General features: G+C 40.2%; 1 protein-coding gene across 4 annotated transcripts in view; it reads right to left on the minus strand.

Annotated features, from left to right (window-relative positions):
• Positions 1 to 21457, minus strand: part of ZZZ3 (zinc finger ZZ-type containing 3) — a 60775-nt gene that overhangs the window by 35676 nt on the left and 3642 nt on the right. For 2 of the 4 annotated variants that reach the window (XM_081325092.1, XM_081325089.1), the window contains exon 2: positions 3707 to 3853. The gene's annotated coding sequence lies outside the window, so the exon portion shown is untranslated. Of the gene's footprint in view, positions 1 to 3706; positions 3854 to 7239; positions 7315 to 8382; positions 8403 to 21457 lie in introns of those variants that run through there. The other 2 variants (XM_081325090.1, XM_081325091.1) reach the window with 2 other exon arrangements.

The following is a 21457-nucleotide window of genomic DNA, read 5'->3' on the forward strand; positions in this document are numbered from 1 at the left end:
CTGAGCATTCCAGCTGCTGTTTTTTGTTTGTCTGGAGTGTATCTGATGGCAAGCCTGAGTGAGCCCAATGGGGTGCTTAAAGAGGTCCATTTGGTCACACGTTTTTTTTAAAAAAGCTAGATACAGAAACTTTTTTTATGCTTATAGGAGCTTACAGGCTCTATTGTGGCTGGAATTTGGGGTTTCATCCTATGGCTTTGTTTTCTTTTCCACTATTGTGTGAGGGGGGAGCTCAAGGTTGAAACTTGACTACTGGTGTAATTTCAAAATGGGATGGAGCAAGAATAACATAGTCTACTCCCTAACATCCTGGGGTAGGGAGTTTTCTATGTATGCACATCAGGCTGTGCTCTGTTACCCAATTTTTCAGTTAATAGGTATTTTAATAGACACATTTCTATCTTGTTCATGGAGGAGCTGCTATTTCCTTCTCTGTTTCCCTGTGATGTCTTAAGAGCATTCTCTGCTGTAAAGTTCTCTCCCCTACATTATCCTATAGGGGAGGGATGGGCAATTATTTGCCCAGGGGGGCAGATGAAAAACTGAGACTATTGTGGAGGGCCAATGCTGCCCCTCCTCCACTGCTGCTGTCCTGTCCCCAAAACCACAGCTGCAGTGCTGCTGCCCCATATAATACTGGCTGGATTGGGACTGCATGTGGGCCAGATGTGATCCGCAGGCCATAAAATGTCCAGGTCTGCTATTGAGTATACTTGAATTGCCCACGTGCAAGTTTTCATCCCTATGTCTGAACCTATTATTTCACTCAATGGATCAAATTGCTATTTGTGGTACCAACTGATGAGATGGTAGTTTTGGTTGCTGGAGGTATGTTGTTATTTGGTGTTCCCTGACCACTTGGACCACTCCTAAGCCATCAGGGTCCGTCTCTCCAGAAAGCTCTCATCCTGCTTCTTGCCTGTATGGTTCAAAGCTTTGAGGACAACTTTCAGCTCTGTCCTCCAGCTCTTAGGCCCTAAGACTTAGGGGATGGGGGGGAGGGGGAATAGGTCAGATTCTTTATCTCCCAAAAGTGGACTAAAGCCAGAATTAATAGTTGAAAAACTGGGTTTCAAGAACTATTTCAAGAACTTTTATTTGAAGAAATAAAGAACTACTTTATTATTGCTAATACAAATTCAATCAAGATCACTGGAGGAAAGATACAATATAGTATCAGCAATGTTATGTTGGTAAGATAGAACTAGCCAATTAAGTACTAAGTATCAAATCTAATTAGTGCAAGGCAAGAAGAGTACATTTCAGAAAAGTTAACTAAAACAACATAATTAAATGAGGAAAAGGGGACTGTTTGAACTAGTTTCAGTTATCATGTACTGAAATTACTACACAATGTAAATTTAACACTACATCTTAAGTGTTCATTAAATTAAGTCAAGATGTAAAATGTGCCAAGTGTCCTCTAATACACAAGAAACAAAATCTATGCCATGAGTTATGTATTCTGTATTACCAGCTGCATAAATAATCTAGCTATGGAAACCTGTAGCACAGAGTTCCCCAAATGTTTCTGGCTTTGTGGACTGGTGTGGGTGGGAGAGGCGATGGTTCCATGGACGCAGCTGGCAAGCGTGCAAGTGAGGATGCTCATGCATGTGCTGCTGTTTCCATGGCCTAGTAGCAATCCCCTCAAGATCACTAGTGGGTCATGGCCCACAGGTTTGGGGTCCCTGCTGTAGCAAATTTTCTCAAGACAAGGGATGCTCTGTATATTTCCTTCAATGGTTAATATATAATTGGTATTTATATTCTTCAGTCACCCCATGCTGTATATTGTATGGTCATATTAAGGCTTCAAGGTAAAATTTACAAAGAAGAGCTTAGTCACTTTAAAACCACATAATAGTCTTTTAAATTAAAATGTTTAAGATTGCAATATTGGTACGAATTTATATTTCTACTAAATAATTTTACTCAGATTTTTTAAACAGATCAGATTCAACAAATAATTAGCAGAAAATAATTAACACTATTTTATTTATGTAATGTAAAGTGACATGTAAAATCTGTAGCTTTCAGATTAGTTCATATGTAATGCACTAAACAAGCATATTGGAATTGGCTTGAATATTGTGCAAGTTATTTCTGGCATGGAAAAAATACTTTTGTATGAAATACAATTTTGAAAAATGGTATCTTAAAATAACAAAACACAATATAATTACAGTACTTCCAACATTAGTAAGAGCAAAGAGATCACAAAAGTATATCCAATTTAGCCAATTCAAAGGCAAACAGAGTTATAAATGATTGTACAGAGATTTTAGTCCTTTAATGAAGAAGACACGTCATTCTGAATAAATGGGAGAATTATGGCATGCATTCCATTCTTAACTGCATATGTTCTCTGGGATAGAACTAAAGATAAATACTGTGTGATATTTAGTGAGACTATATTCCAAATTCAAATGAACCCCAAGGCAAATTAAAGTAAGTCAGAGCAAAATGTAATCAACCCAAGAGAAGCAGAGATCTCTAACCGGCCAAACAACTTATTTTTTTCTAGATTAGGCTATGAAATAAAAAGCAAGGAAGAGTAGATTCAGCTTTAGGATTCAGAGACAAAAAAAGAGTACATCATAAGATGATGATTGTGCATTTTGCTGAACTTAAGGAATGACACTCTTATCTTGAAGAATAGCAGGGTCAATACTGTCAGGAGGACTGGCAAGGGGAAAGTCAATTGAACAAGTGAGAATAATTTCATTCTTCCTTCAATATGCCCAGGATCATATTGTTTCCAATTTATGAGGAGTTAGAACAAGGACTGCTTAACTGTCTGAGAGGTGGATGCAGAAAATACTTTAAATGTAGATTTTTACTGAAAGTCTACATTGAACTAGCAGATTTTTAAAAAATATTTGGCAGCATTGCCAATTACATTTACAATTTAAGAATAGAACACACAAGCACGTTATAGAAGGTGATAAAGTGTTTTAACAGGAGAAGAAGGAACTCTGTAGCAACAATAAAGCTCTCGGGATGAATCAGATCAAACAATATCCTGAGCAACACAGTATGGAGTAGCATGGTAACAAAACACAGACTCTAGAAGGTCATGCAACTCTACTAGATAGAAATATTTCTATATCTTTAAGGTAGGTAAGGGATGCGGTGGCTCAGTGGGTTAGGACGCTGAGCTTGTCGATCAGAAGGTCGGCAGTTTGGCGGGTCGAATCCCGAGTGCCACGTAACAGAGTGAGTGCCTGTTACTCGTCCCAGCTTCTGCCAACCTAGCAGTTCGAAAGCACGTAAAAATGCAAGTAGAAAAATAGGGACCACTACAGCGTTCCGTGCGCCTCTGGCGTCTAGTCATGCCGGCCACATGACCACGGAGACGTCCTTGGACAAGCGCTGGCTCTTCAGCTTTGAAACGGAGATGAGCACCGGCCCCTAGAGTTGGAAACGACTAGCACGCATGTGCGGGGGAACCTTTACCTTTTTTTTTTTAAGGTAGGTAGCCTTAAGATACGTACAATACTATTCCATTTGAAGTGGACTGACATAGAAAATATCAAGAATAAAAGGAATCAAATAAACAAAACATGCACAAAAATAAGTTACCATTAATATTATTCTGTGATGAAAAGTGTAATGTTTAGACAGTCATTAGAATAACAGTTTTTGACACTGAATGATACAAAAACCAATATAATTTTGTGCAAATATGTTAAATGGCTCCTACCATTGCAAAATGAATGGAATATGAATGCTTTTCCTTGAATCTGAGGAATTCCAATGCTGCTCCGCTATCTTATTAGTCATCACTCTTAAAGTCCATGATGCATTCCATGCATTTTATCTGATCATTTTGTTTCCTTTAATATCAAAACTGTACAGAAAAAACAGAAAAGTGAGTAAATAGTATGTCAACTCACAAGTACTTCTTAAAGAAACTGTATTGCTTAAACTTAAATTCTGACTATTTTCTTAAGTTTATACCATCTCTTTAAAAACAGCCTCAAGAGAATTTAATACAAATATATTAAACTACTAATTCTACAAAATTCATACAGTAACATTTTTCCTTCTGTCAGTAAGGGGCTTTGTTCTCAAATTTTGAATATTTATAGAACATATTTTATAATAATTTTTCTTCAGTATCAGCTTATGAGCTTTGAAAATGTTTCATTTTAAGCATGTTCACATAGCTGAAAATGCCAGTTTCTTAAGATACTTGGAAATATGTGAACATAAAATAGAATGACAGATTTAACCTTTACTTACTGCCAATTCCCATATGTTCCAAAGCAGAAATGTACTGTAAAAAAATGCACTACAGAACTGTGTACATGCTAAATGACCAAAACTGTTGAATTATGCTCCTTTTTAAATAAAGGCTCTATGCAGTCCCAAATAGTAAAGGCCAATTGTTTAGGAAATGTTAAAAATGCATAGTAACATTTTTCTACTTTGAAAATTTCAATAATTTTACTCTAATTGCATTTTTGATTACAGTTGTCACAAAAAAACATTGATTCCATTGCTCTATACAAAAAAGTATTCTACATGGCTTGCTAACAATACCACCACTGTAACTATTCTGCAAAATCCTTGTGACAAAGATATTTTAATTTTCAACGTCACGCGGATTGTGCACAACTGATACTTTGGAAGCTTTTATATCAGATCCTTGTTCTCTCCCAAGAATGTATTATCCATGCAACATATATTTTTTTAAAAAAACATATCCTTTCAAATATTTACATTGCACCAAAATGAAAGGGAATTATTTCAACACCCTGCCTGAGCCAATTCGCAATTCTCCAGATATCCACAACTCCCATTTATTCCAAATCAAAACTAGCAAAATAGCTAGGAAGTTGGATACGGTAGTCAATACTACATAGAAGGCTCTCAATTGGAAAAATGGTCACATTTTTCTAGAAGAAATCAATTAATACAGATCAATTAATATTACAGGTAGTCCTCGCTTTGCAACCACCCATTCAGTGACCAAAATTACAATGGTGCTAGTTGCGGCCATTACAGTGTCTCTGTAGTGAGGCATCACTAAATGGGGCCTGTGTGTATACAGGTGCTGTTTATTTAGGGCACACATGTCAAACACAAGGCCCTAAATAAACAGACGTCATTTTATGTGGCCCGCAAAGCCATCCTGGAAACAGTGAGGGAACGGCCCCCGCTGCCTTGGCCCCGTCCCAGGCCGGCCGGGAGCCAATGTACAATTTTGTGGTAGCCATCTATGCTGAAACACATTCAGTCTTAGCTCCACAAGGCCGTCTGGAAACAGCAAGGGGCCAGCCCCTGCCGCGTCACCCCCACACCCAGGAAATGGCACTCACCTAGTTCACATATCTGGCTTGATGGGCTCCAGAGGAGAGGTTTCGGTAGACAGCAGGGCGCTCTCCTCACAGTGCTGAGAGGCTGAGCCAGATGGCATGAATCCCAAAAGCACGATGCCACCCAGCCCCCAGCCTCCCCGGTTTCGGCAGGTAGCGGGGTGCTTGTTTGACAGCACCGTGAGGTTGAGCCGAGCGGCACTAATCCAAAAAGAAGCGTGATGCCGCCCAGCTCCCAGCCTGCCTGGTTTCAGCAGGCAGCAGGGCACTCTCCTCACAGTGCCAAGACCTGAGCCGGGTGGCGCGAATCTGATGAGAAGTGCAATGCTGCCTAGCTCCAGCCTGCCCAGTTTCAGCAAGCAGCAAGGTGCAAAGCTGGCGAGCTTCGCACCGCCCGGCTCAGCCTCTCGGCCCTGTGAGGAAAGCGCCCTGCTGCCTGCTGAAACCGGCAGGCTGGGCGGCGTCATGCTTCTTTTTGGATTTGCACTGTCCAGCTCAGCCTCTTGGCACACTGAGAGCACCCCTCTGCCTGCCAAAACTGGGCAGGCTGGGGGCTGGGTGGCATTACACTTCTTTTTGGATTTGCACCACCCAGTTCAGCCTCTTTGTGCACTGAAGAGTGTGCCTTGCTGCCTGCCAAAACCAGCCAGGCTGGGGGCTGGGCAGCATCATGCTTCTTTTTGGATTTGCACTGCCCGGCTCAGCCTCTTGGTGCACTGAGGAAAGCGCCTTGCTGCCTGCCGAAATCGGGCAGGCTGGGGGCTGGGCGTCGTCATGCTTTTCAGATTCGTGCCGCCTGGCTCAGCCTCTTGACGCACTGAGGAGAGCGCCTTGCTGTCTGCTGGAGGTTGGGTGGCATTGCGCAGGTAACATTGACTGTCACACTGCTCATGGCCTTTCCTTCCCCAGAGCCCACCAAGCCAGATAAGTGAAGCAGGCGAGGGCCATGTGCTGGCCATTTCCAGGCGACGGGTGCATTTCTTCATTCCTCATGAAAGGTGACACCTCCCCAGCTGCATTTCTTGCCTGTTTTTCTCCCTCCCTCATCTCAAAAATTTTCTCAGCACTCTGTTCGAAGGAAGGAAGGAAGGAGAGGAGAGTCTGAGGGAACTCCTGCCTTAGTCCTGCTCTGCTGCCCTTTCACCATCCCCTTGCCCTCTCCTCCTGGCCTATCCTGAGGATCTCCCATCGTTTTGCTGAGGAAGCTTTGGATACAAAGCCCAGTCTTCTCCCATGGAGAGGGAATGGGCCTCCCTCTGACTTTGCCCTCGTACCTATCATGAGCAACCTGGCTAGCAAGCACAGCAGCAGCAGCCTTGAGGAGAAGGTAAGTGCAGCTGGACATCCCCGTGTGGAAGTGGGGCTGGGCTTGGTGCTGCGGGTACTCAAGGGCTGGGCTGGGCGTTTCACCTCTGCTGTCCAGGGCTCCGGGCAGCCCGTGCCACCATCCAGCCCACCCTCTGCATGGCCTGAGAGGAACAGTGAGGCTCCTCCAGTGGACCATGTCTTTGCACTTGCCATGGTCTCATCCCCTTCTGCCAGAGACCGTCAGATCTGTCCCACTCCTGCTCAGGCCCCCACAGGCACCCTTGATGCAAACAATGTAGAGATGGCCATGCCCACCAGTAGTCTACACCCACTCCAGCCACGCCCAACCAGTAGCCCATCCCCCCTTGGCCACACCCACCCGCCCCCTGAGAGCTGATGCGGCCCTCAATGAAATTGAGTTTGACACCCCTGATTTAGGGGTATCTTTATTAGCAATCTTCACAAATTCAACAATAAATTGTTTTACGATCAAATTTCATGTCCCTGACAACAAACGTTTTCTGTGTGAAACTAATTCAGGAAGAAGTGCAGGGCTAGAAAATTCTAATAAACTAATTAAGGACTGGACTTCTTAACTTGCAGTTACCATTTTTTCAGGAAATATTATTCTGGAGAAAAGCAGTCCAGGAACAGATACTGTAGTTTAAGAAATCTCTCTGCTCTGTGAAGGGACAAAAAAAAAGGGGGGGGGGGTCAGGGATGGGACACTGTACAAGAGAACTTCATCTGAATGACATGGAGCAACCAGTGACCTTCGAAGGGTCTCTTTTGATCATGTGAATACTTAGCAAACATTTCACTTAACAACCAAGTCATTGGAAAGGAGTTTGGTCACTAAATGATAGGTATACTGGAGATGCATATTTTTGTTGGCACTTTAATCTAGATAGTACACCTTATAGTCTGGTATAAATTGTAAACCAAGAGAACTGAAAGGCTAGACATCATTGCTTCCTCCATATTTAAATTAATTTTTCCAAATGAATTAATAACTAAAATATGCACATTTTACAGATGGAAATTTGGCTGTATCCTGGACTCCACATATTTAGAGTCCAAACTGTCACTGAGAAAGAAACAATGGCAGTGACTTCTCTATACACTACAGACCCTCAACCTTTACAGAGAAGAATAATAAGAAAGATAGGAAGTTATCCAACTCCCGCCCCATAATTGATTATTGCAGGATTTCATATTTGTTAAACAAGCTGACTTAACAAAATTTACTTAGAAGTAACACAATGGAATTTATAACAATAAACATATATATGGGGTCATGCTCACTGAACCCAGCAAAACATTATTTTTTATATTACTTTGGGGGAGGAGCCAAGATGGTGGACAGGCAGCAAAGGCTGTAAAGAGCTCCTCCAAAAGTAAAAGCTTTATTTTATTTTACTTTATTTTAATTTTAACTTTTTAACCTCTTTTAATATTGTATTTTTAACCTACCCCTTTTTAACCTTTTTAAATCTTTTAAACCCATTTTTAACCCATTTTAACCTTTTTAAACCTAGTTTTAAACTTATTTTTAAACCTGTTTTAACAAACCTGAATGGGGAAAAGAAGGAAGAGACAGCACTCTGCAGCAGAGTTTATTCAAGACTTTGAAGCAGCCGAAAAATGGAAGATTTAATTGCAAACAGACAGTCTGTTCCAGTAAGTAACTCATTCACAGGCACCTTATCAGATAAATTTAATTTATGTGACTCATTGGAATGGGACTTACAAACCGAACTGGAAGGCGAACAGCATGTGGAGCTGTCCTTCCTCCTCTCGGAGAATGGCTCCCATCCTTGGAGCCCAGCAGCAGCCTTCTTTGCACAGGAGGGAGATGTAACGAATTTAAAGGGGGAAAATGTGACAGACTTCCTCTCCAGACAATGTTTGCTTACAGCTGAAACTGTAAACTCAATATATGATCTTTTGTCAATTGTCATAAATAAGGTCGACTACCTGAATCTTTCGCAAAGTTTGTTAGGAGCCACCCAAATACTGTAGAAGGACTTGGGAGGATAACCATGGATAGACATGGGATGGCTAACTCAGAAAATGAAACTAGAGAAGGATCTTGTCTTCCTCCCAAAAATTTGAACACCCATAGAGAAATCAGGCAAAAGCCTAAGAGATGACCAATATAACTACAGTCTGCAAACTAACCAGGTTACTTTGCAAATTTATGACAAGAGAGTAAATAGAGGGCGTTGGAGAAATAGAGAAGCTATTAGGCTGTCCGTGAGCCAGCTGCTCCGCTGTGAATTCACTCTGATAGATCTACTACATGCAGTGGCTGCCAGCAAGAACGCAATGTATGAGAATTCTCCTATCGTTGAAGCAGCCCACAATTCCCTCCATGCTCTTCAGAATGAAGCCCTTTCTGAGCACCTTTAAAATATTTCCAATTAGGGTCTTTTGCTCACACAAAGTGTGCCCACTCCTGAAACAGCGTCACCAAGAGGGAACTGTTGCTTTAAATCCAGGCTGCAACAGCCCTCACACTACTAAGCCTGAGGCTGCTGCAACTGAACTGACCCTGAGAAGGCAAAGAAGCAATATACAAACTGTGTTACCCACAGCTGCAGGAACTGCTGAGGATGTGCCAGAAGAAATGTTCATTGACCTATTCAGTGCATTGCCAGAACCTGAGCAAGTTAACATCATTCAAAGATTGGATGACCTAAAAGAGGCACTGACAACAACTCAATCTACAGCAAAGCCTCTATTTAATTTGGCTCCACTAATCACGCATCCTTGTGACAATATATTTAATCAACAATCTGCCTTTACCTCAACAGTAAAAAAAGGTACTGTCACACAGGCTGACAATTGGGTAAACTTCACTGACTGACCCAGCCTCTGAGAAACAACTGAAAGACAAAGGGCTTCATCACACAGAGCCCCCTAAGCTGACAAACACTAAGGATATAATCCAGCTTCCATCCTCATTTGATTTAGAAGTTCCCACAACATCTTTCCACAAGATGAATCCTCAGCTACGTCCCTCCAAAAATGGACATAAATTTACATTTATAAACTTAAGCCAGAGTACTTGCCCACTGGAAAAAAAATCATTCTTGGAGCAAGAGCAGAGGCACACTGGCAACCAAGATATAGAGGAGCAACAAGAAGTTCTGCAACCCACGAGGAGAAATATCGAACAAAAACTGTGTTTATATGGGAAGCATAGATGATATCGACCCGGCTCAAATGTCAAGTTGACATCTGGCATTTTTACCATCTAGCCAATCAACCAAGCCAGACCACCTTGCCTCTGAGAACCCCATACAGTTGATGACCTGGAATGTAGCTGGCTGGAAAGGGGTGGTTGATAGTGGACTAATGAGCTTTCTGTCTAGATTTGACGTAATAGCCTTTCAAGAAACCTGGCTAACCGAAGTGGACGAACCAGTACAACTGCCAGGCTTTCAGGGATGGGCCTGCCCAGCCCAAAAAACAAAGAACAAAGGGAGACCCTCTGGTGGGCTATGCATTCTTATAAAGCAAGAATTGCAATGGCAGGGAGAGAAATTATATTACGAAGATAAGTATCCGTACTTCCTAGCTGTCAAATTTGAATATGACCAGTTTGAGTTAATATTGGTAAATGTGTATATTCCTCCAAGCACATCCCAGCACTATAATTCCGAATATTGGATGGGCTTGGAAGTTATCCTAGAAGATATATCTATACTGTACCCTCAGTCCGTAGTGGTATTATTAGGAGAACTGAACGCTAGACTGGGTCCCTCTCTGTATGAGCTTGCCCAGAAGAAGGGAATCCCAGGGGAGTTCTTTGATAACCATCCTCAGTGGGTCTCGAGAGACTGTAAAAGTAATGCCGCTGGCCTGCTCCTAGTCTCCTTGATTTTTAAGGGTAATCTCCAAATTTTGGGAGGTAAGGACAAGAATTACACATACCCTTATACATACCACTCAGCCAATTCAAGTAGTGTACTGGATCTCTTTTGTGTGTTCTAGAGATAAGGCTGACCTCTTCTCAGAGGTCACAGTACACCTTAGCGACAATAGCAACCATCAGCCTGTAAGTGTGACATTGTGAGGCCGCTGAGATTTAAGACCATATAACATGGCTGACAGATGGCTCACCAAAAAGGTAGAGGTGACCCAAAATAAAAAGTTAATTTGGGCCAAAGTTGATACTAAGGCAATATTAGAATGCCTTAAAACAGAGAATGCTACTAAGTGGGCTACAACAATCCAGTCATCTACTACTGACTGGATATCAGCCTTCAATGCATTCTCCAATCTTTGTAACATACTGAAGAAACACCTAACAGCTAAACCTGCTACAAAAAGAGCCCGAGTAGGCAGAACTCACTGGTTTGATCCTGATTGCCAGCAACTGAAAAAGAAATTGAAGGCAGCCATGAGGCTTGCCCAGAGGAATCCTACTGCCCATATACAAGCTAAGATGCTGCACACAAGAAGGGAATATAAAAAAACTATAACATTAAAGAAAAAAAGCTTTGCCATTTCAATCTGGTCAGAACTCGAGTTGGCTGCCAGAAGTCATAACTCAGTATTATTTTGGCACTCTGTAGCAGGTATCCTGAAGGAACGGAGATTTGTGCTTGACATACCAATCTCTGCTGAGGACTGGGAGAATTATTATCAGTGCTTGTTTGCTCCCACTGAACCGGTAAAAAAATTATTTTTAAACAGTGACTTAGTAATCCCTAGAACTCCCCCCCCTTTGGCCACCAGTCTCAGAAAAGAAGATACAGCCCATCATTAAAAGCTTAAAGAGCAATAAAGCCCCAGGTGAGGATTTTTTACCAGCAGAATTATTTAAGAAATTTCCCAACTGGTGGGGCCCTGTATTAGCAGGTCTTTTTACACACATAAGTAACACCTGCCATATACCAGATGGGTGGAAGATGGCAAGAGTTGTCCCCATATATAAAAAAGGGAATAAAAAGGATCCTAGTAATTATAGGCCCATCAGCCTGATTGACATTGTAGCAAAAATATATGCTAGGTACCTTTTGAACAGAATTGAAACCTGGGTAGAGGAAAACAACATCCTCACAGAAGAACAAGCAGGTTTTAGACAAAACAGATCTACTATTGATAACTGCTTTGTCTTGAACCATCTAATTGCCAAATATGCCTATAAGAGGAGACCCGTTTGCTGCTTTCATAGACCTTACAGCAGCATTTGATATGGTAAATAGAGAACTACTATGGAGTAAACTGACATCCCTTAAAATAGAACCGACTCCTGGCTTTGATTAAAGCCCTTTACACGAGTACCTGTTTGAGGGTGCGGTATGGGGTTAATGGGGCCCTGACTAACAGGATTCACACAAATAAAGGGATAAGGCAAGGGTGTATCCTGGCCCCATTATTATTTAATTTACACATCAATGACTTGCCAGGGTTAATGAAGGATACCATGGTACACATGCCAATGATCCTAAATACTTACTGTAACAGCTTGCTTTATGCTGATGATATGATTTTATTATCATACTCACAAGTAGGATTACGTAGGCTATTAAGAAGATTCAGCTCTTATTGCCAGGATAACTCCCTAATCATTAGCAAATCTAAATCAAAAATAATGGTGTTTGGAAGAAGCCATCAGAGACATAAGTGGCAATTGGATGGTGAACCAATTGAACAGGTTAACACCTTTGTATATTTGGGCGTAACTTTTTCCAAGACTGGATCTTGGGCCTGCCATCATCAACGGAGTACATTTAGAGCAAAAGCCCGTTTGAATTTACTGCTCAAACTAAAGAACCATAGTTACCCAGGGTCCCTAGCCCCATTAATCAAGGTTTATAAGGCTAAGGTTACCACAATGCTCTTTTTTTTTTTTATTGAAAAGTTTTAAAAATACAGTTTTCCTTTAAAAAACCCCCTTCCCCCTCCCTCCTCCCCTCCCTACCTCCCCCCTTCCCCCCCCCTCCCCCCCTCCCTCCTCCCCCCCCACCTCCCCCTAACCCCCCTCCCCCCCCCGGACTTCCCAGAGCTAAATACAAGGTATATATATATAAAAAAGCAATCATAAACAACCATATACTAACAACTATAAATTCTAAAATCCATCACTCTCTAACTTATATAGGATCAAACAAAACTTAGCATTATTAAATATATATAGAAGACAAAATAAAAAAAGAAAAAAGAAAACGAAAGAAGACTTATTCAAATGCTAGATAAAACTTCTTGACCCTATACTTATTCTGGATAAACTCAATCCATTTTCTCCATTCCATAATATAATGTTCTTGCGAGTAATCTTTCAAATAGGCCGAAATCTTCGCCATCTCTGCCAAGTCGGAAACCTTTAAAATCCACTCTTGTATAGTCGGCAGTTCCTCTTTCTTCCAATATTGACCTATCAAAAGTCTTGCTGCCGTAACTAAATTCAACATCAACTTAGGTTACCACAATGCTCTTGTATGGAGCAGAAATTTGGGGTCTTTACTCAACCACAGTCCTAGAACAAACACAGTCCCAGCATTTGAGATGTATTTTGGGTGTAGATCTAAGAACATCTACTGCAGCAGTTACAGCTAAATTGGGAATTCATACAATTCAGGAATTATCTAAAATTAGAGCTTATAACTACTGGTGCAAAGTTAATGAAATGGAGACTGATAGACTCCCCAAGTTATGTTTACTACAGCAAATAAAACTGCAATCACAAATCTCCTGGATCACCAAACTAACAAATTTTGTAAGAAGCTGTGGCCTTCCTGTCTCTTGTGTAACAGAAGGACAATCCAAAAAGAGTTGCCCAAAGAATTAAGGTTATAGAAGCACAAACTGATATAGCTATCCTTAGTAAGGTGGGTAACTTGAAATGGCTGAGTAAATATAAACATACTTTTCAAGTAGACAGTTATTTGAAGTTACAACTCGCAAAACATCTTAGGGAGATATTTACGAGAGCGAGATTCGAACAGCTTCACACAATGGTCAGATATGGGAAATTTCATGCTATACCCTACAATGAGCGTCTCTGCATTTGCGGAGAGGCAGAGGTAGAGGAGCTGGCTGACGTCCTATTTGACTGTTGCCTGTATAAGAGGGTGAGAGACAGGTATCTTTGTCTATACACCAAACGAAGGACCCATTGGGATCCCCATATCAAAATAACTTACCTTATGTCCGGTCAGAACTTGAAAATAACATTTAACGTAGCACAGTATTTAAACAAAATGATCCGGTTAAGATCTGCATATGTGGGACTGATTGGGGTAGATTGCAAGGGCAACTCCGAAATATAATGTTATCATATTTTATCTATATCTTAAATTATTGTGCATTATTACAATTTCATTTTAGATTGTATTTTATTACTATTTCATTTTAAATTGTATTTTATTCTAATTCCATTTTAAATTGTATTTTATCAAATTCCATTTTAAATTGTATTTTATCAAATTTTAGTAACAATTTGTTGCTGAAACTTTGCACTTTGATATGGCCCAAGGGATAATCAATAAAGACTTTTATATTACTTTCCTTCTTTCCTTGTGCCATTCTTAATATACAACCCCTTTAATTTTACCTCATCCCTTTTTGGTTTTTTTACTTATAGAAGAATAAAAAAAAGATTTATGTGTGAAAGAAAGTCATGTTACACATAAAGATAAGGCATCAACTAATTGTATAAATGGACTAATTTCTTTACATCCTTCAATTTGAGTTTTTACTTTGTAATAACCTCTGGTTAGTGTGTATGTGTGTCTGAAAACACATGTATCTATATAATGATGTCATATTTGGGGGGAAAACTCCAGGATTGGTTTCAATTAATTAGCAACTTTGGGTAAGGAAACTGGGCACTGCATGTCTTTATGTTAATTTATTATCTGGTTAATTTTCTGATTACTTTTTCCCCCTAAAACAGTAATGATTCCTTTGATACTACTTGTCAAATATATTGTTCAGTTCTTAGTAGGAGCTTTATTTTTGGAACGTATTCTAGCACAGTTTTTATTATTAGTTTTTAATAACCTAACATTACTTAGTCTTATCTATTACAGTTAATATGCTAAAAATTCTACTGACTAAAGAATCTGATTGTTCCGATCTTTGGAGTATACTGAAAATACATACTCATTCTCATTTTTGTCACATATAAAGCAGAGCTCTATTTGAAATTCTCAGTACCCTCATCTGACCTGCAATATACTGCATATTGATCAAGGTTTATAAACAGTAAAATTTCAAACTGACAAAAATAAGTCCAGTTGCTGTGACTCAACTTCTAGACATTTCTACCTGGATGACTGAGAATCTTCATCGACATTTATAAACAGAACTTTTCTTTAACTAAGACTCACTGAAACATTAATTCATACTGCATGTAATTTAGGGAGAATTCGGTGAGTAAAAACACATTCTATTAACTCATGTTTACTAAACACGATCTTTTAATTAAACCACAAGTGGCTGCTTTGAACAAATATACAAAGCCATAAATAACATTTTATAAATCATAGAGCTGGGGTCACCTACTGCAGGGGTTCCCAACCACTTGGCCACAGCCCATTACCAGGCCATGGCCCAATTGAGCTAGACCGCGTGAGCGGCTGGTTGCTGCACACGCGAGCGCAACTCGAATTGCACAAGCCAACCCGCCACTTGCATGGGCTGATTCCTCTCCTTCCCCGCTGGGCTGCCAAGCCATAAAGGTTGGGGAATGCTGACATACTGTATCGTACCAAAAAGCAACCAATTGCCTTGTACTTAATTTATGAACCTAGCCAGTACATCACTTGAAATAATTCCATCGCAGCCATTATAGACGTAAGAGAAACACTAAACTGAAGGGAAAACATATCTTTAAATATTCAGTGCAAGGTACTGTAACTAATGTTGTTTTTAGATAATTGTCCTTTAAATTAGCTCATATCTGTTTTTTAAAAAATAAACATAGACTTGGTTGTGAAGCTTAAAATGCTAAAAAAAAGGTACAAGAAAAGGGTAGTGAATAGAAACAGTGGAGGCAATGGAGAAATACTTTTCAATCCTACAGCTTTTCAAGACTACAAGTAGTTCTTACAACCTGTCAGTTATGACCAGGCCATCCAAAAGCTGCTTATGATCTGGTTTTGAAGTTCAGACATCCGAAACACTGCTTGCAATCATGTGACTGCATATTGGGTGCCTGGCAACTGGCCTGCATTTACAGCCGTGGTCACATGACTGTGATTTTGTTAGAGAGAATGGATTCACTTAACAACACTGCTGTTTGCTTGAAGACCACTTAACAGAAAAAAAGGTCAAGTCTGGTCATATGATGACCCACTGTATGATTGAAATTGAAGGTTCAACTGAGGTCCCAAATTGAGGATAACCTATAGTAGAGATGATGAGCTTTAAACAATTTTATATAGAATGGATCAAGTTGATCCTTACTACCGTATATACTTGAGTATAAGCCGACTCGAGTATAAGCCGAGACCCCCAATTTCACCCCCAAAAACTGGAAAAAGTTGTTGACTCGAGTATAAGCCGATCCGCCGTTCTGCAAGCCTCTGCCGCCAGCAGAGGCTCGATCCGCCATTTTGCAAGCCTGAATACACAGGAATACCCTGTGTGGCCGCGGCTCTCGGGGAAGCCCTGGCTGTCAGCTTCCTCGCTCCACGCTGCCATTCGGGGCCCGCGCGTTCCCCGGGCAAATCGCGGCGCCCAGCAGGCGAGGAAACACGCCCGCTCCAGTCGCCCCCCCTTCCCTCAGGAGACGCGAAGCAAGTGACCGCCCGGAGCTTACCGAGGACTTGCTTCGGTGCTTCCAGGATCGCGCGCACCTCTCCCAAGCCGCCGCCGTCCGGAGACCTGCCGAAGTTTGGGGAGGTTTGGGGAGGTGCGCGCGCACCTCCCCAAACCTCCCCAAACTTCGGCAGGTCTCCGGACGGCGGTGGCTTGGGAGAGGTGCGCGCGATCCCGGAAGCACCAAAGCCTCGGCCGCGCACAAGTCCTCGGTAAGTTTTTTTTGTTGACTGGAGTATAAGCCGAAGTGGAATTTTTCAGCCCAAAAAGTGGGCTGAAAAATTCGGCTTATACTCAAGTATATACGGTAGCTAATATTCTTACCTAAATACCCAACTACTTTTTACCTTTTTCCTGAGAGGTGGGGTGAGGAGTCGCCCCCTTTTTTCCTAGTCCAAAACAGACTAATATTAGGAGTAAGTATTCTGCCTTAAAGGGGTTGAAGGCATGTTTTCTGTCAGTGCTACTTTCTTTCGCTGAGGTAAGGGTTTTCTCTATTTCCTATAACATTCTTCAAGAAATGTCTGGCCACAATGTCTGAATAGACCTCACTTCTTTTCAAACTGACAAAGGCTAACTTTCAGCTCTTCAGTGCTGGCACAGGGGAAATCAAGCTAAGTTGAGGCTTCCTAACAGCTCTTTTATGATTCTCTGTGTTGCATTAAATACATACGTTAAATACTAGAACACTATTATGCCAAACCAGTTTTGCATTGTTATAAAAAAAATCAACAAGGGTATATTCCTGTAATCAAAAGTTGAGCTTGACTTGAAGGAGACATTACCATTACAAAAGAGTGGTCAATGACTAGGTTTCTAAAGATATAGAAGATTAATGAAGAATCCGATGATTATTTAGTACTGAGGGAACTGATCAACAAATTCACAGATCAAGTAGAAATGTACCATGCTAATTCACTTGAAACTATACTGAATTTTAATGTAAAATGAATTATTTAAAATCATTTGATAAAATAAATATTTTAAAATGAATGCGCAACTTTGAAAATAGCTTTACATGAAATTAAGCACTACTTTCTTCTGTTTCATTATTATTAAGGTTTTAAGATGTAAAAGTTATAATTTGTCAAAATTCATTGTATAGATATATTAGTCTTACACATATTGTGTATGTATTTATACGTTAAACTGAATCTAATCCTGATCATATGTAAAAAGGGCTTTTATTAGCAAAAGGATTCAAATGTAATAAAAAGATATAAATATTTGGTTTATTTCTCCTTTGAAGGAATATATAAACCAGGGGTGTCAAACTGCCAGCCCGCGGGCCGGATGCATCACAACAAAACTGCGCCCACCCCATTGCCGGCAATGGGGAAAAAGCTCTGATACGTCGAGTGACGTCACAAGTTTGACACCCGATATAAACTATGAAGAAATTAGATATCCCTACCATAACTATTTCATCAAAAAAAATCTATTATATTGTTACTTCTCAACCACATTTGCCCACTGTTTTATCACAATATATACAATATTATGCTATAATTCACTGCAAGATTAAAAAAAATAAGATGAATAGAAGGAAAATTATTCTGGTTAACTTTGAACGCAGGGTCTTAATTATATTCATGATCAATCATCACAATGTTATTTAAAAGAAATTACTAGGATAAACAATAAATTAATTATTGTGTGCTGTAGACCTTGCAAGTGTGATCTAGCTTTAAGATCTATTTGCATTAAATAGAGGCTGAGAGTATATTGGTATATATTGTTGCTTATGATCTATTTATTTATTATTTTATTTTCAATTATTTTCCATTCTTAATTCTTAAAATTGATTTTTCTTAGTTTTTTTCTAGAAACCCAAGTGAGGACTACTAAGATTTCATCTGTAGTGAACATAGAAAGTCTACATACCTCTGTTAAAATGCCAGGTTTTTGAGATGCAAAAAAAATCGGACTAAGATAAATCACTTCAGATTTTTTCCCATTTTTAATGTAACATATAAGCTGAACAATTAAATTGAAAAACAAACTAAAATATTTTAGGGAGAAAAAAATAATAAAAAACTAGAATAATGTGGCTGAATAAGTGTTCATATCCTTTTATACGTAGCAATGTTCAGAATTAACCACTTTCAAAGTGATGTTAAAACAGCTGTCAGTACACACCTGTCATCAGTTAAAAGTGACTCTGTTCAGCCCTTCTAGTAGAATTTTTTTGACCTTTACTCAGGTGCCTCTTATATTAAAAGTTATGGTCTGCAAACAGCTTACAAAGCATCCAAGAGATCTCACTGTTGGAAGGTATCCATCAGAGATGGGTATAAAAACATTCCAAAGGCATTGGATACACCATGGAACACAGTGAAAACAGTTATCTTCTTCAAGTGGAGAAAATATGAGACAACAGTAACATTACCAAGAACTGGATGTCCCTCCCAAATTGATGAAGAAACAAGAAGTCTGGTCCAAGAGGCTGCCAAGAGGCCTACAGCCACATTAAAGGAGCTGCAGGAATTTCTGGCAAGTACTGGCTGTGTACTTACATGTGACAATAACTTGTAGGGTGACAAGATGGAAGCCCTTTCTTACAAAGAAAAACATCCAAGCCTAGCTACATTTTGCAAAAAACTATCAAGTCTGACAAAAGCATGAGGAAAAGTATGTTATGGTCTAATGAGACCAAGATTGAATTTTTAGACCATACCGTGTTTTCCCGAAAATGACCCTATTTTTGCCTCCAAAAGAGTCATCAGGTCTTATTTTCGGGGGATCTTACCCACTTATCTTAGGACCGCTGCAACCAGGCATCGCAGGCCCTGACACCTGCCGCGCTGCTAGTTGATTACTTCTGTGGCCGCTTGGGGTTGGACGCCATGTGGCATGTTGTGCCACTGCCGCTGCTCACAGGCTGCATTGCATACCACACCGGTGCTGCCACTTACATGCATCATACCACAATGTATCAGGCAGCCTGTGATGAGTGGTGGCAATGCGCCACATAATGTCTGGCTGCAAGTGGCCACAAAAGAAGTCAGAGAGCAGCACAACAGATGCTGGGCCATGGGATGCCTGGCCGCAGCAGTCCTAAGGTAAGCAGGTGTGGGGCGCATGGGGCAGCTCCACCTCCCCACCCTAGTTTGATTTTTACATGTGTTCCTCGCCCCACCTCATACAACCAGAGGGTGGGATGGGGTGGGCAGGGGTCTTAACTAGGGTTTATTTTGGGGATAGGCTTATGTTAGGCACACACATAAAAATCAGGCTAGGTCTCATTTTCAGGATAGATCTTATTTTCGGGGAAACAGTATTTTCATTTTTGGCCATAATTGCAAACAGTATGTTTGGCACAAAAACAACACTGTATACCACCAAAAGTATACCACACTCACAGTCAAACATCGTGGTGACAGCAATATGCTTTTGGGCTGCTTTTTTCAACTATAACTAGGACTTTTAGTTAAGGTAGACAGAATTATGAACAGTTCCAAATATCAATTTTGGAACAAAACCTTCAGGCCTCTACTAAAATGCTGAAAAGGAAGAGGAATTTCATCTTTCAAGATGACAATGACCAAAAGCATACTTCCAAATCAAGAAAAGAATGGCTTCACCAGAAGATCAAAATTTTGGAATGGCCCAGCCAAAGTCCATAGCCTAGGCTGAAAATCTGAGGGATGACCTCGAGGGCTGTGCACAGGAGATGCACTTGCTATCTGACAGATTTGGAGAACTTTTGCAAGGAAGAATGGGCAAAGATTATCAAAGCAAGATGTGCCATGTTGATAGGCTCCTACCCCAAAAGACTGAATGCTGCCATAAAATCAAAAGGTGTTTCAATAAAGTATTAGTTTAAGGGTGTGAATTTTTATGCAACCATGTTATTTTAAGTGTTTTATTGTTGGTTTTCCCCCCCAAAAAAATTTCAATTTGGGGTTTTTTGGTTGAATAGTACAGCTTATATATTATATTAAAGGTGAAAAAAAATCTGAAATCTTGGTCTGATTTTTTTACATCTCAAAAACCTGGCATTTTACTATGTTTACCAGGCATTCCACTGTCAATATAACATATAAGCTTTCTACATCCACTATAATTCCAATAGCTATAATGGTATTGAAGTTGTATAATTTACTACATTAAAATACATTGTGGATATTTATACCCAAGTTTTGTACAACAGGAAATAAAACCAACAGTGAATAGATTTGGAAAACAATTGTGTCTGATGTTTGCAAAGAATGGAAAAATATGTTCTGGACATATGACAACTGTAGAAAAACAAATGACAACAGAAGCAGCTAAGGCAGAAAGCACTGGTTGCATAAGGGGAAACAAAGTTGAAAAAAGCAGGCTAAAGGAAACTAGAAGGTTGAGACATTTTAGAACAAATGGCTACAGAAGAAAAAAAACAGAATAAAAAATATGGAATGGGAAGTAGAAATGCATATAGATTTGGTTGCTAAAAAGCATGCAGACACAGGTAGACTTTGACTTATGACTGGAAGCTTGGCAACTGTTCAAAGTTGTGATGAAATCCCCCCTCCTCCTCAAAAAGGTACTTAAGATCGGGTTCCAAAGTCCCAGCAGCGCCCTTCTGGGCCACAGGACATTTTGGGCACTTTGCAACCAGCACACATTTATGCCCATTTGCAAGTGTCCTGTAGTCGCATGATCATGGGTTATGACATTTTTGCCAAAAACTAGCATTCACTTCTGGTTTTGGTAAAAATGTCCTGGAGTGAATAATGGGTTCACTTAACAACCACAGATTCACTTAACAACTACGGGTTATTTGCTTAATTACCACAGCAAAAAAAAAGTTGTAAAACTGGATGGTTTTAAGTCAAGGACTTTCTGTACAACAGAAAACAGAAGCAGTAATAAAAGCTTCAGGTGAGACAGCAGAAGAAAACTAAATAACTGCTGTTAAGAAAGGGGAATTCCAGGAAAAAAGAACAGTCAACTACAATAGTTATTGAGAACACAGAAAATAGTACAAAATAGGAGCATATGACTTTGAAGGAGGAAAAAAAAAGATTCCTTGGTTTAAGGAGAAGCACTGCATTTAATACTAA

The sequence above is a fragment of the Vipera berus genome, assembly GCF_964194415.1.
Source record: "Vipera berus genome assembly, chromosome: 3".
NCBI lineage: Eukaryota > Metazoa > Chordata > Lepidosauria > Squamata > Viperidae > Vipera > Vipera berus.